Source organism: Panthera leo, chromosome D4 (assembly GCF_018350215.1).
Source record: "Panthera leo isolate Ple1 chromosome D4, P.leo_Ple1_pat1.1, whole genome shotgun sequence".
Classification (NCBI taxonomy): Eukaryota; Metazoa; Chordata; class Mammalia; order Carnivora; family Felidae; genus Panthera; species Panthera leo.
The window spans coordinates 31,011,627-31,024,172 of NC_056691.1; the positions used below are offsets into that span (position 1 = coordinate 31,011,627).

General features: G+C 40.2%; 1 pseudogene; it reads left to right on the plus strand.

Annotated features, from left to right (window-relative positions):
* The first annotated feature begins 3,266 nt into the window (after window positions 1–3,266).
* LOC122204541 lies at window positions 3,267–9,431 on the plus strand (annotated as a pseudogene).
* Window positions 9,432–12,546: the final 3,115 nt, after the last annotated feature.

The window sequence follows — 12,546 nt, forward strand, 5'->3', positions numbered from 1 at the left end:
ACCTGCATAAGCTTTCTATAGTTTTCAGCATACAGATCTTTTACATCTTTGGTTAGATTTATTCCTAGGTATTTTATGCTTCTTGGTGCAATTGTGAATGGGATCAGTTTCTTCATTTGTCTTTCTGTTGCTTCATTGTTAGTGTATAAGAATGCAACTGATTTCTGCACATTGATTTTGTATCCTGCAACTTTGCTGAATTCATGTATCAGTTCTAGCAGACTTTTGGTGGAGTCTATCGGATTTTCCATGTATAATATCATGTCATCTGCAAAAAGCGAAAGCTTGACTTCATCTTTGCCAATTTTGATGCCTTTGATTTCCTTTTGTTGTCTGATTGCTGATGCTAGAACTTCCAGCACTATATTAAAGAGCAGCGGTGACAGTGGGCATCCCTGTCGTGTTCCTGATCTCAGGGAAAAAGCTCTCAGTTTTTCCCCGTTGAGGATGATGTTAGCTGTGGGCTTTTCATAAATGGCCTTTATGATCTTTAAGTATGTTCCTTCTATCCCGACTTTCTCAAGGGTTTTTATTAAGAAAGGGTGCTGGATTTTGTCAAAGGCCTTTTCTGCATCGATTGACAGGATCTGATATAATTTTTTAAAGTTTATTTATTTGAGAGAGAGAGAGAGAGAGAGAGAGAGAGAGCGAGCTCGCGCGCACGCGCAAGCGCGCGCGCATGAACGAGTGGGGGAAGGGCAGAGAAAAAGGGAGTGGGGGGGAGAGGAAGAGAATCCCAAGCAGGTTCCACAATGTCAGTGTAGAGCCTGAGGCAGGGCTTGAATCCAAGAACTCTGAGATCATGACCTGATCCAAAAGCAAGAGTAGACACTTAATTGACTGAGCCACCCAGGTGTCCTGCTCTGATATAATTTTTTAAAATGTTTTTATTTATTTTTAAGACAGAGAGAGACAGAGCATGAGCAGGGGAGGGCCAGAGAGAGAGGCAGACACATAATCTGAAGCAGGCTCCAGGCTCTGAGCTGTCAGCACAGAGCCGGATGCGGGGCTTGAACTCACAGACTGTGAGATCATGACCTGAGCTGAAGTTGGATGTTTAACAGACTGAGCCACCCAGGCGCCCCTGATATAATTTTTAAAAGCAGAATAGAGAATCCACAAGTGAGGATTTGTTTTTTTGCTTCTACCTATATTGGCCCTCCCTCTGAGTGTTGTGTGATTAGCAATCTAGTGCTGTTCCTGGATGTGGAGGAAGAGGAGAGGGTACAGAAAGCTGAGGAAAGGACACTTCTGTCCCAATGTTGGGATATGGGATGCAGGTGGAAGTAAAGAGAATATGTATTCTGAAATTCACTAAAGCAGTCTAATCAGAATTGTCTCTTGGTATATTCCCTTATTGTCCACTTCTCTTTGGCTCTTAGCAAAATCCCTCTCTAGCCCCTTGGGCTGAGCCCAATGACTTTGAGCCAACAGCCCACGCCTCTCAGAGAAGTTCTGTGTTATTGAGACTGCATGGCTAATGACTGGCCAGTGGCAGTTCCTCATGTGAATGTTGTGTGAATGGACTGGCTGAGCAATGACAGTGCAAATCTCGGAAAGATAAATCCTCCAAATAGGAGACTTGCCTTGATTTAACCTATCTAAAGACAGTCTGTTTTCCCCTCTTTCTCCTCCTCCTTTTCCTTTACCAATTCTTACGTTTTTTAAATTGAACTGTATACTTCTGAATCTGTTACCTCATGAGAAGAATGTATATTATTTTTTTTTAATTGGAATAATACAGCAGAAAGAGAAAGTATCTCTTTTTATGCTCCAGGAAGCATACCTGGTTTATAACTTTAGAAGACTTTTAAAAATACATACAAAAATGTGTATGTCTCTCTGTGCTTTTTTTTTTTTTTTTTTTTTTTTTTTTTTGAGAGGGCTCATGTGAATGAGGGGCAGAGAGAGAGGGAGAGAGGGACAGAAGCGGGGCTCACCTGAAGCGGGGCTTGAGCTCACCGGAAGCAGAGCTGGATCTCACGAACTGTGAGATCATGACCTGAGCGAAAGTCCGATGCTTAACTGACTGAGCCACCCACATGCCCTTGTCTCTGTATTTTAAAAAAATTGTAACAAATTATTCATACTGATCTACAACTTGCTTTTTTACCTGAGATGTATATTTCACAGGCATTACTATGTGCTTCTTCTGCTGTAAGATCTACTGACTTCGAGAAAATGACTCACAAAACAACCTGAGAGTTTTATTTTATTTATTTTACTTTATTTTATTTTATTTTTGTTTTATTGGGTTTATTCTTTTCAAAGTCATGTGGATTAATTTAAGTGTCTCAAGTAAAACTTTGGTTACAAAATGACATGGTTGGCCAAGAAAACAATTTAGGAACTCACAATTTTCCATCCACTGATTTTTGAACATTTTTAAGGAGAACCCCTTCTCCCAAGGCTGTTTTTTTTTTTTAATTTTTTTTAACATTTATTTATTTTTGAGACAGAGAGAGACAGAGCATGAACGGGGGAGGGGCAGAGAGAGAGGGAGACACAGAATCGGAAGCAGGCTCCAGCCCACAGCCTGACGCGGGGCTCGAACTCACGGACCGCAAGATCGTGACCTGAGCTGAAGTCGGACGCTCAACCGACTAAGCCACCCAGGCGCCCCCCAAGGCTGGTTTTAAAGAGTGCTTAAGTAATAATCTGCTTGAGGAATTGTACTTAGCCATTTCTTTACTAAGGGATGAGCAGAAAAAATAAAGTAAGGAAGAAAAATTTTGAGCTTCCTTATCACACCAGAAGGGAATTCCAACTCATAGTTACAAAATGGGATACCCTAAGACCCTAAGCAACATATTTACTACAATTTTTGCCTGTAAGAAAGCCTCCTGATCCCATCAGTTTCCCTTCTTAAGCAAGGCATGGAAAGGTCTTAATATCTGGGTTAGATGGGGACAAGAAGGTCTCCAGTAATCCAATAAACCAACAAAAGCCTGTAATTCCTTTACTGGTTCAGGGATTGGGAAGGCTTGTATTTTATCAGTGACTGCCTCTGGCACCACTTTTGTCTTACCTGCCCAGATGACACCCAGGACACTGCCCAGATGACACCCAGGAAGGATCTGGTCAGTATTTACTTCCCATCCTTGTGACTTCAAGTGCACCTGTAATGACGCAGCTGCTTGAGACAGGGAGGATAAATCATCACAACTTAACATTACATCATCTATGTAGTGATAAAGCACCATCTCCTCTGGCAATACCCAGTTTTCCAGATCTCTGGCTACCATCCTATGACAAATTGCGGGACTATGGAGGCACTCTTGGGGCAATGCCTGGAAGAGCCATTGTCTCCTGTTGCATGTAAAGGTGAACTGGCCTTGGGATTCAAATTCTAATAGAATGCTGACGAGGGGGTTAGATAGGTCTAGTACGTAATGATATGTCTTAATGGATGCTGTGATTTTTTTTTTTTTTCTAACAATGAGGCTATATTAGGCAACATGGCATGGCTGCATGGAGTAACTTTACTGAGTTCCCTATAATCTATTGTCATTCACCAGGTCCAATTAGATTTCTTTTTTTTTTTTTTTTTAATGTTTATTTTAGAGACAGAGAGAGCACAAGCTGGGGAGGGGCAGAAAGAGCCAGAGACAGAATCTGACGTAGGCTGCAGGCTGTGAGCTGTCAGCACAGAGCCCAATGTGGGGCTCGAACCCATGAACCATGAGATCATGACCTGAGCCAAAGTTGGACACTTAACCGACTGAGCCATCCAGGCGCCCCTAGATTTCTTTACAGGCCAAACTAGACTATTGGATGGGCTTTGAGCAGGCCTGATTACCTCTGCCTTTCCTAATTCTTTAATGGTGGCAGTAAACTTGTTATGCTCCCCACCCCCCGTACTTTATATTGTTTTATGCTTAATACTCTTCAGAGGAACTGGCAGCTGTATAGATTCCCATTTTGCAGAACCCACAGTGATGGGTTTTACGACTCCAATGTGCAACTTGAATTTGCCTGTCATGGTAGTTAGATCTAGATCCTGTAAAACATCTACACCCAAAACATACTGAAGAATGGGTGATACATGCACTAGAAAACAGCAGGGTGGGAGCCTGCCAATCTGTAGGTAGAGACTAGTTTGTCTGACCTTGATAATTTGTCTCCCATAGTATCAATTGCTTCTATTTCTCCCTGAGATATCAAGGAGTTTCCATAGATTAGTGTGCATTCAGCTCCAGTGTACATTAGAGCTAGTACAGTCTGTCTGTTAGTGTGAAACTAATAAATGATTAATTCAACATGGGGCCTCTGGTCACCCCTATTGTACTCACCAGAGGGCAATGTTGATCTAACTTCTAATCTCTAGGAGTAAGGAGTACCCATACTCTAAATTCGCTTGTTAGCAGAGGGGCACTCAGGAACACATCTGGCTTTTTTGAGCCTTCTTTCAAGGGAATAAACTGCTTTCCTCTAGTCAATGCCTTCCATAGGCTTAGCAGGAACCATTGGATTGCTTGTCTATATTTCCTCTTAGGGTCCTAGATAATATTAGAGTTTACAACTAGTAAATCTAGTTGTTTACTAGAGACTCTGATGGACCCCCTTTCTGCCATTTTATTATTGGCAGGATCCTTTGTTTTTCCATTTTTCAACCCATCTATTTCCCCTATGCCAGATTCTTTTGGTTTCATGTAAGTCAGCCACCATAGCCACTACTGTAGCAATGGACTGATTAACCATAGGTGCAAGGACAGATGCTAAAGTCTCATAACATGCCCCTGAGGCATGGTCTTTCATATAAGAGGAAAATAATTATTTGGTCCTCTAAAATGCTGAATGTAAATGGCATGTTTCATTCCCAGTTCTCATATAATTTCTTGTAGTTCTTCCATAGAGGTCCAGTGTAATGGAGGGTAGGGAAAAATCCCCTTCATTAGGCCAAGTCATCTTTTTTTTTTTTTCATTTACATCCAAGTTAGCATATAGTGCAAACAATGATTTCAGGAGTAGATTCCTTAATGCCCCTTACCCATTTAGCCCATCCCCCTCCCACAACCCCTCCAGTAACCCTGTTTGTTCTCCATATTTAAAGAGTCTGTTATGTTTTGTCCCGCTCCCTGTTTTTATATTATTTTTGCTTCCCTTCCCTGATGTTCATCTGTTTTGTATCTTAAAGTCCTCATATGAGTGAAGTCATATATTTGTCTTTCTCTGACTGACTAATTTCGCTTAGCATAATTTCGCTCTAGTTCCATCCACGTAGTTGTGAATGGCAAGATTTCATTCTTTTTGACTTCCGAGTAATACTCCACTGTATATATATATATATATATATATATATATATATATATATATATATCTCACATCTTCTTTATCCATTCATTCATCAATGGACATTTGGGCTTTGTCCATACTTTGTAGGCCAGGTCATTTTAATGCTAGAGTTTATCAAATCAATCAAATTAGCTAAGCACTTACCCATGCCTGCGGCATGGTATATAACCTTTGTTCCAAGGCAGGTTGAGCAGTGACTGAGGCCATTTTTGACATCTCAGACCCTCTAACACAATACCATCTGTCCCAATATTCCACAGTTGTAACATACAAGATGCATCCCTTCTTGGCCTTTTTGCTTAAAATGCCTCATTAGCTCCACTAATTCACCTCATAGTCATTTTCTGACTTGTTGGAATTTATTCTTGGTTATCTCAAGGCTCATGAGGGGCCTGGGTCTTTGTTTGAATCAAAGGGTATGACTGTAAGTCATTTTCCTTGTCTATTATAATATCCTCCCCATAAGCGGAGTCATTATTCCAGGGATCCTAAGCTTTAGGGTCCCAATTCTCTTGAAATATAATAATTCTCACTTTAGTGTATGGTAGCCTGCACCCATGCATCTTTGCCATTGTACATGTCATACTTCCTAAGCATTTCTCCTGCTGTTGTATTCTTGTGGACAAGATATCCATATTAGATGTGGCTTGTACATCCTTTTCCAAAGTCAATGCTTCTCTAGTCTGTTCTAATTCTCTCCTTACTTATAATTCTGCAGTGTCTCATAATGCACATATCTCTGGCCAAGCTACTGCCACAATAGCTTGTTCACTTTCCCTTCCCTTTTCCCTACCATTCTAGATAGGATATCTAACAATCCTTTGGGCCATTTCAGGGTATCCCCCTATTCATGCACTGCTCCAAAATGCTCAAAAAACCTAGCTGAGTCTTCCCACATGACAGTGGCTGGCCAGCTTGGGATTTCCCCCACCGACAATGGGATTTCCCCCACGGACTATGGGCTTTCCCCTGACAGAGCCCCTTTATCTCTGCTTGTTTTGTTTTAGGTCTCTAGCTTAGCTCACCAATTGTTAGAAGATCGAAGAGGAACAGTAAGGTATCCTTTGAGATACTTTGAAACCAAAAAATGAAGTAAGCCACTCCATACCATTTACACACAGTTTTACTGATATGGGGATTGGGTGGATGACGATCCAGGTGCTTTGCAGCTGTTGTCTGCAAGGTCTGGAGCTTAATCCACAGATTTTATAGAGCAAGGGGGTATGCAGAGGCCATTGTAGGGTCAAACTGTTTAACATTTAACAGATCATCTGTGCACCAGAGTGGGGGAAGGGAAGAAACGATATTATCTCTACTAGTTATCTAAACAACCTTAGGGATGATCAGATTAAGCCTTCTTGCATTCTGGTTAGGGGATACATAAACCTCCAAGGACCTGGAACAAGTATCCCTGAGGGAGATCATTGCAGGGACAGGAACAAGATGGAAGGCCAAAGAATCAGTCTGCTCTCCTACACCTACACTAAATGTAGTCTAGATGCTTTTGGTATATTGTAGAAGAAAAGGTATCCAAAGGTTTGGGAGTTTCAAATGTTAGAGTGGATTTGTCATGTAACAATGCTCACTCACCACAGAAGGGTATAGAGGACACAACTTCTTCCACTATGACTGTAAGAAATAAATTTGTGAGGGAAATCCTAGTATCTTTGAAAAGCTCTGTGGTCACTCTTCTCAACAGATTAGAAATTACAGTGGAAAATGCTGCCACTGAATTGAGATTCTTAAATGCAATGGGGTAAGTGGATCCTGGGTGGCAGGAGCCAAATGGTGGCACTTAATCACCAAAGATAAGGTGGATGTAGAGGCCACTTTTAGGTGACGTGCTTGAGCAATAGAAACTTGAGCAAGACAAAAGGGCCCACAGTGACTACCGAGTGGACGTAAACAGACTCACTGAGTGACCCACCTCGACCTAGTCATAGGCCCTAACTGACCAATGAGCTACTTACAACCAGGCACAGGTACCAAAAAAGGGAAAATTCCATAAGTTCCCATGTTTCCTCACTCCACTCTATAACTATAGTCCCTCACCACTGTGGCAGATAGTTTCTCCTTTGCTGTCCTGCCCAGTGCTCCACTGCAGTGTGTTCAATAAATTTCTATCTCCTTTGTTCTGGCTCGGGTGAATTCTTTCACTGCCAGTGCCACTGGCCCCCACCCAACTGGAACACACCACAGTGGACATGGTTACCAAAGTGGACAGCAGAGTTGCTGCAGTAGTTAGAACAGTCTGACTTGCAAGGACCTATGGCACTGGCTAGCTGATAATAGTGTCCCTAGAAGAGAAGCAGGTGGGCAGTCTACTAAATTCTTATATCATCTGTAAAAGCAGATGAGTTCTAGGTCTAACTTGAACAGCAGAAGTCTAACTTGAAAAAAAAAAAAGAGTTACAGCCCCTCAATTAATTCCAGAACTTGAGACAGTTTACAGACTCCAAACCCTTAACTGAAAGGGAAACTGTGTCCCCACTATACTGTTGATTTTTATTCTGTTTATACTCTTTTTACTGTTCATTTTTTCTCCCAGGCTGTTCCAAAGAGGCTGATAGCCTTTTATAAAGGTGATATGTTTTGGAAAAAAATAAGACAATCAGACATTTTGGGAACTACTCAATACTGCCTCTGAACTGACACTAATTCTAGGAGACCCAAACCTCACACATCAGAGTAGGGGTTTATGGAGAAAGGGTGATCAATGGAGTTTTTGCTCAGGTCCATCTCAGTGGGTTCAGTATAGTTTTTTTCCCCCCAGTTCCAGAATGGATAAATGGAATTGACATTCTCAGCAACGGGCAGAATTCCCACACTGGTTCCCAGATCTGTGGAGTTAGGGGTATTATAGTAGGAAAGACCAAGTGGAATTCACCAGAACTGCTTCTACCTTGCAAAATAGTAAGCCAAAAGCAGTGACACATTTCTGGAGGGATTTCAGAAATTAGGGCCACCATCAAGGACTTGAAAGATTCAGGGATCGTGATTTTCACCTCATTCAACTCATCTATTTGGCCTGTGAAAAAAACACACGGATCTTGAAGAATGACAGTGAATTATCATAAACTTAACCCGTGAATTATCATAAACTAACCATAAACTTAACTCCAATTGCTATTCCAGATCTGGTTACATAGCTTCAGCAAATTAACGTATCCCTTACTACCTGGTATGCAGGTATTGATCTGGTAAATGCTTTTTTCCCCTCCACACCTATGAGTAAAGACCACCAGAAGCAGTTTGTTTTCAGTTGGCAAGGCCAACAATACACCTTCACCTTAGGGGCATATCAGCTCTCCAGCTGTACATCATAATTTAGTTCTCAGGGATCTTGATTATCTTTTTTCCTCACATCATAGTGGTCCATTACATTGATGACATTATGCTAAATAGAACTAGTGAGCAGGAAGTAGGAACTATTTTAGACTTACTGGTCTTATTGGTAAGACATCTGCATGTCAGAGGGTGGGAAATAAATCCTACAAAAACTTAAGGGCTTCCCATCTCAGTAAAATTTCTAGGTGTTCAGTGATGTTGAGCATGTCAAGATATCCCTTCTAAGATGAAGCATAAATTGTTGCATCTGGCTCCACTATAACCAAAAAAGAGAATGCTTAGTGAGCCTCTTTGGATTTTGAAGGCAACACATTCCTCATTTGAGTATGCTACTCTGGTCCATTTACTGAGTAACCCAAAAACACTGTTAAATTTTGAGTGGGGCTGAGAACAAGATAAGGCTGCAACAGGTCCAGGCTGCTATCTATGCAAGCTGCTGGGCCCCTTGGACCATATGATTCAGTAGATTCAATGACGCTTGAAGTGTCAGTAGTAGAAATGCTGTTTGGAGCCACTGATAGGCTCCAATAGACAAATAGTAATGCAGACCCTTAAGGATTTGGGGAGTGAAGTCACGCTATCCTCTGCAGATAACTATTCTCCTTCCGAAAAACAGCTTTTAGCTTGGCTACTGGGTATTAGAGAATAAATGCTTAAAAATGGGCCACCAATTTCATGAGCTGCTCATCATGAACTGTGTATTATCTGACCCACCAAGCCACAAAGCCAAATGTGCATTGCAGCACTCCATCATTAAGTAGAAGTGGTATATATGGGATTGGGTCTAAGCAGGCCCTCAAAGCAGAAGTTACATTAGGAAGGGGCCAAATGCTCATGGCCCCCACTCCTGCCTTCTCGCTCCCAGCCTCAACCTATGGTCTCACAGGGCATTCTCTAAAATCAGTTGATTGAGGAAGAGAAAGCTTGGGCTGGTTTATAGATGGTTCTATGTGATATGCAGACACTAACTGAAGTGGACAACTGTAGCACACTATGACCCCTTTTGGGGACATCCCTAAAGGGCAGTGGTGAAGGGAAATCCTCCCCGTGAGCAGAATGTTGAACATCTGGTTGTTCATTTTGCTTGGAAGGAAAAATGGCCAGAAGTGCTATTATATACTAATTCATGAGCTGTAACCATGGTTTGGCTGGATTATCAGGGTCTTGGAAGAAACCTGGTTGGAAAATTGCTGACAAAGAGACCTAGAGAAGAGGTGTGTGAATAGAGCTCTCTGAATGGGCAAAAAGCATGACTATATTTTCGTCCCATGCAAATGCTCACCAAAGGTAACCTCAGTAAATCAAGTGAATAAAATGACCTGTTCTGTGACTACCAGTCATTCTTTCCTCAGCCACTCCTGTCATTGCAAATGGGCTCATGAATGGTGGCTACGGTAAAAGATGGAGGTTATGCATGGGCTCAGCAACATGAGAATGTGAGCTCCACAAGAGACAGACTGTGACTACCTTTGTTCTATACCCCAGAACCGACAGCACAGTTGAATGAGGAAATATATTAACTACAAAAGTTTTAATATGTAGTACTGAGAAAAGAGACCATGGAGCAGCTCTTGGTAATAGTTTCTTATTAAGTTATTTAAAAATAGTGATGACCATGAACATTTCTGAATTTCTGTAAAGTGATGGGAGATAAACACACATACATACATATATATGTATGTAAACATGTATATATACACTAATACTTGCTTCTTTAAACTCCCACAAGTTTTTTGTTTTAGATTTTTATATCAGCCAAAAGGTAACTGAGTTTAGGAAACAGCCAATTTCAAATTTTATAGGCAAAACATATAAATGTGGTCTTAACTGTAACTTAACTGTAACTTTCATCAATCATAAATCACTAACAGAAATAGGGAAGTCTATACTTGCTTAAGATTTTGTAAGTATACCTTGGAGATGGTGATGAAAATTAAGTGCAAAAAATGAGTTTTCTAATTACAGTAGTTTCCCCTTATTTGTGGGTAATACATTCCCAGCCTCCCAGTGGATGCCTGAAACTGCAGATAGTACCAAACTCACACTCGTTTGACCTTTGAACAACACAGGTTTGAATTGTGTAGGCCCACTTCTTTTTTTATACAGTATCGTTTTAATCAGTTAAACATGATGCTACTCTCATGCTTCTACACAAGAGTTTACAAACCCTTGTATTTTAATGAAAATGTCACTTGAAAGATACATTGTACGAAGTGTACTTTCAGTGAGTTAAGCACAGGAATATTCCAATATGCTTCTACATATAAGTTTACAGACTTATATCTCAAAAATGTTATCTGAAGTTATATATATGCAATGTGGTATCAATGGTTTAAGCATACGGCTTATCCTGTGCATGTAGGCCCACTTACATGTGGATTCTTTTACAGTAATGTAAATCTATTTTCCTAATGATTTTCTTAACATTTTTCTCTACTGTAAAAATACTGTAGATAATACGTATAACATCTAAAATACATGTTAATTGTATTATTGGTAAAGTTTCTGGCCAACAGTAAGCTATTAGTTAAGGTTTGGGGAGTCAAAAAGAGACTTCGGGAATTCAAAAGTTATACAGATTTTCAACTGCATGAGATGGGGATAGGGTTGGCACCCCTAGGCCCCACGTTATTCAAGGATCAACTGCACTGTTTTTTCCTATACATATATGATAAAATTTAATTTGTAAATTAGGCATAGGATAAAATCAACATGAAAATGGAATTATAGTATATTGTAATAAGTTATGTGAATGTGGTCTCTGTCAAAATATCTTATTGTACATACTCATCCTTCTTGTGATGTGAGAGGTGATCATATATATATATATATATATATATATATATATATATACACATATATATAAAATATGTGATGAGATGAAGTGACGTGAATGACAGGCGCTGTGATATAGCATCAGTCTACTATTGACCTCCTACTCACCTGTCAAAAGGAGGATCATTTGCTTCTGGACTGTGGTTGACTAAAACCATGGAAAGCAAAACTGCAATTAAGGAGGGACTACTATACTGAGACCATTCTCTCCCCTAACAAGATGTCCATGTGTTATAGCTACAAATCCACGTAAGCCAATTCCTCCCTCATAACTTGCCAAATTGTCTCACTTTTCCTTACTTCCTCTGAAATATTAACTAGGATAAGTAACTATTTGGATGTCTGGACTATAGGAAATACTGGTAGCCTGTTCTTCAGATTAGATTTTGTAGTGATAACATTTGTTTCCAGCTCTCTTTATTTCAAGTCTATTGGCTCCTTTGAAATTCTTTTAGATGATAGATGTGGTTTGGAACTTTTCACAACTTAAAATATAAAGGTCTTTGGAAGTTACAAAAACAAATACTTTAGACATCTGAGGTGTCCTCTGCTTTGACAGACTTGAAACTTTTTAAAATACAAAGCCATCATGCTTCCCTTCAGTTTAGCACCCAGATGTTTCCTTAGAGTCTTGAGTTGTTCCAGGATTCTGTGGACACCACTGAGTTAGCCTGCTGTTGCAAAGCAAGATGAAGGAATCCTTTCTTAGAGAAAACTCAGATTGAAAATGGTACATTATATTGATGTATGGACAAAAATTATTGAAGGTTTTGTGGGCTATAAGGTTCTAGTTGTCCTCGATCTCTCATTCCCTTCATAATTGAGTATGGCTATATTAAATATTTCACCAGCTTAGTCCTTGTGTTTTCTTATTGATTGGGAGCATGAGATTTTTAAACACACGTATACCTGCTTCTTTGGCCTGCAGAATGTAGGTATATTTTCACAATTTTCCCCCTACTAATAAAAATACATGTCTTCTGTGGAACAGGTTAAAGAAAATAATCATCCATAACCCACCCAAAAGTTTGGCATATTTTCTTTCCATCTTTTAAATATACAAATATA